The sequence below is a fragment of the Hemitrygon akajei genome, chromosome 2 (assembly GCF_048418815.1).
Source record: "Hemitrygon akajei chromosome 2, sHemAka1.3, whole genome shotgun sequence".
NCBI lineage: Eukaryota > Metazoa > Chordata > Chondrichthyes > Myliobatiformes > Dasyatidae > Hemitrygon > Hemitrygon akajei.
The window spans coordinates 92,035,427-92,039,184 of NC_133125.1; the positions used below are offsets into that span (position 1 = coordinate 92,035,427).

General features: G+C 45.6%; 1 non-coding gene across 1 annotated transcript; it reads left to right on the plus strand.

The window, feature by feature from the left end:
- Positions 1-1,253: 1,253 nt before the first annotated feature.
- Positions 1,254-1,412, plus strand: LOC140722333 (U1 spliceosomal RNA). The gene has a single exon (XR_012097586.1). It is a non-coding gene; the product is annotated as a U1 spliceosomal RNA (small nuclear RNA).
- Positions 1,413-3,758: the final 2,346 nt, after the last annotated feature.

Sequence of the window (3,758 nt, forward strand, 5' to 3'; positions counted from 1 at the left end):
ATCAGTGATGGGGCAAGTGAAGTGCTTTGTTTCAAGAGCCTGATGGTTGAGGGGAAATAAGTGTTCCTGAATCTGGTGGTGTGAGTCCTCAAGCTCCTGCACCTTCTTCCTGATGGCAGCAGTGAGAAGAGAGCTTGACCTGGGTGGTGGAGGTCATTGATGATAGATGTTGCTTTTCTGCAATAACGCTCTGTGTCGATGGTGGGAGTCCATGATGGGCTAGGCCATTTCCACTACTTTTTGTGGGATTTTCCATTCAAGGGCATTGGTGTTTCCATACCAGGCTGTGATGCAGCCAGTCAATATACTCTCCACCGCACATCTTTAGACGTTCATCAAAGTTTTAGATGTCATGCTTAATGATCGCAAACTCCTAAGGAAGTAGAGGCGCTGTTGTGCTTCTTTCATAATTGCATTTATGTGCTAGGCCCAAGTAAGGTCATCCGAATTGATAACGCCAAGGAATTTGAAGTTGCTGACCCTTTCCATCTCTGATCTCTCGATGAGAACTGGCTCGTGGTTTCCTCCTCCTGAAGTTAATAATGATTATAATCAGCTCCTTGGTGTTACTGACGTTGAGTAATACATTGTTGTTGTAGCACCACTCAGCCAGATTTTCAATCTTTCTTCTGCGTACTGCTCGTCACCACCTCTAATTCAGCCTACAACAATGGTGTCATCAGCAAACTTGAATATAGCATTGGATCTGTGCTTATCCATACAGTCATAAGTGTAAAGCGAATAGAGCAGGGGATAAAGCACATTGCCTTGTGGCACTGATAGGGATTGTGCAGGAGATGTTGCTGCCAATCCAAACTGACTGTGATCTGCCAGTGAGCAAATTGAGGATCCATTGCACCAGGAGGTATTGAGGCCAAGATCTTGAAGGTTCTTGGTTAGTTTTGAGGGGTTGATAGTGCTGAATGCCAAATTGTAGTCGATAAAGAGCATCCTGATATATGCATCTTTGCAGTCCAGATGTTCCAGGGTTGAATGAAGAGCCAAAGAGGGATGGCAGCTGCTGTGGTTCTGTTGTGCCAGTGGGCAAGTTGGAATGGATCCAAGTCACTTCTCAGACAGGGGTTGATGTGTTTCATCACTGACCTCTGAAAACACTTCACACAGTGGATATAAGTGTTACTGGACAATAGTCATTGAGGCATTCCACCTGTGCATACATATACTTGTCCATATGACGATAAATTTGACTTTAAACAAGTTGAGTAATACATGACAGATTCAGTATAATATGGATACTTACCTGGTAGGAGACCATTAAGAGGGCCAAGGTTTCAAGACAAGGCTATCCCATTGCATTTTGGGTGTGCTGATGCCTGCAATATCCACCAGTGTAGGGTACTCAACAGCATAATTTGTGGTAGTGGAGGAATGCATCCACGCTCTGGCTTCTGGTTTATGATGGTGCTAGTGAAGCCCAGTGACTACTTATTTTCGGAAAACAAAACAAAGAATACAAATAAATACTTTATTAATTTGGAGAATGAAGTCTGAGAATCGGAACAGGAGTGCGGCGGGAGCCATTTTGATTTTTTTACTTCTTCTCATCAGAGTTAAGAGAGGCAGGACTACATAGGCATGTGACATTGGGCAGTGAAGCGCGGAAGATTTAAAAGGAACACAGCCTTATACAGGGGGCAGCGGAGTGAGCCGGGAGCAGAGTGTAGGCTTAAGGGCTTTGGCTCAATGGCCTTAGGCGGAAGCGGGTGAGGCAAGGTAGGTTTAGGTTCAATTTTTCATGTTATTTGAGGAAAGGGGGAATTATGAGTGTGAGGGCAGCTTGTTCTCAGTGTCGGATGTGGGAGTTCCTGCAGTCTCCTAGCCTCCTGGAAGTCCACATCTGTGCCAGGTGCGTCGAGCTGCAGTTCCTAAGGGACAGTGTTAGGGAACTGGAGCTGCAGCTCGATGACCTTCATCTGGTCAGGGAGAGTGAGGAGTTGATAAAGAGCAGTTACAGGCAGGTGGTCACACCAGGGCCATGCGAGGCAGACAAGTGGATCAGGGTTAGGAGAGGGAAGGGGGAGAGTCAGGTACTAGACAGTACACCAGTGGCTGTGCCCCTTGACAATAAGTACTCCTGTTTGAGTACTGTTGGGGGAGGGGGAAACAGCCTACCTGGGCGAAGCAACAGTGGCCGTGCCTCTGGCACAGAGTCCGGCCCTGTAGCTCAGAAGGGTAGGGAAAGGAAGAGGAAGGCAGTAGTAATAGGGGACTCGATAGTTAGGGGGTCAGATAGGTGATTCTGTGGACACAATCAGGAGACCCGGATGGTAGTTTGCCTCTCTGGTGCCAGGGTCTGGGATGTTTCTGATCGCGTCCAAGATATCCTGAAGTGGGAGGGTGAGGAGCCAGAGGTTGTGGTACATATAGGTACCAATGACATAAGTAGGAAAAAGGAAGAGGTCCTGAAAGGAGAATATAGGGAGTTAGGAAGGGAGTTGTGAAGAAGGACTGCAAAGGTAGTAATCTCGGGATTACTGCCTGTGCCACGTGACAGTGAGAGTAGGCATGGAATGAAGTGGAGGATAAATGCGTGGCTGAGGGATTGGAGCAGGGGCAGTGATTCAAGTTTCTGGATCATTGGGACCTCTTTTGTGGCAGGTGTGACCTGTACAAAAAAGACGGGTTGCACTTGAATCCTACGGGGACCAATTTGCTGGCGGCGAAATTTGCGAAGGCTACGGGGGAGACTTTAAACTAGAATGGTTGGGGGGTGGGAATCAAATTGAAGAGACTAGGAGAGATGAGGTTAGTTCTCAAATAGAGAAAGCTAATAGACAGTGTGTGAGGGAGGATAGGCAGGTAACAGAGAAGGGGAGTGCTCAGACTGAAGATGTAAGGGAGAAGGAAGAAAAAGATAATAAAGTTGTTTGCACCGTTAGGGATAAACAGAGAGTAAGAGTTGGAGAGATTTTTAAATGCATCTATTTTAATGCTAGGAGCATCGTAAGAAAGGTGGATGAGCTTAGAGCATGGATTGATACCTGGAAATATGATGTTGTAGCTATTAGTGAAACATGGTTGCAGGAGGGGTGTGATTGGCAACTAAATATTCCTGGATTTCATTGCTTCAGGTGTGATAGAATCAGAGGGGCGAGAGGAGGAGGTGTTGCATTGCTTGTCAGAGAAAATATTACAGCGATGCTTTGGCAGGATAGATTAGAGGCCGCATCTATGGAAGCTATTTGGGTGGAACTGAGGAATGGGAAAGGTGTAGTAACACTTATAGGGGTGTATTATAGACCACATAATCGGCAGTGAGAATTTTAGGAGCAAATTTATAAGGAGATAGCAGATATTTGTAGTAAGCACAGGGTTGTGATTGTGGGAGATTTTAATTTTCTACACATAGACGGGGAAGCCCATTCTGTAAAAGGGCTGGATGGTTTGGAGTTTGTAAAATGTTGGCAGGATAGTTTTTTGCAGCAATACATAGAAGTACCAACTAGAGAAGGAGCAGTGTTGGATCTTCTGTTAGGGAATGAGATAGGTCAGGTGACACAGGTATGTGTTGGGGAGCACTTCGGGTCCTGTGATCACAATGCCAATAGCTTCAATGTAATTATGGAGAAGGATAGGACTGGACCAAGGGTTGAGATTTTTGATTGGAGAAAGGCTAACTTTGAGGAGATGCGAAAGGATTTAGAAGGAGTGGATTGGGACAATTTGTTTTATGGAAAGGATGTAATAAAGATATGGAAGTCATTTAAAGGTGAAATTTTGAGGGTGCAGAATCTTAA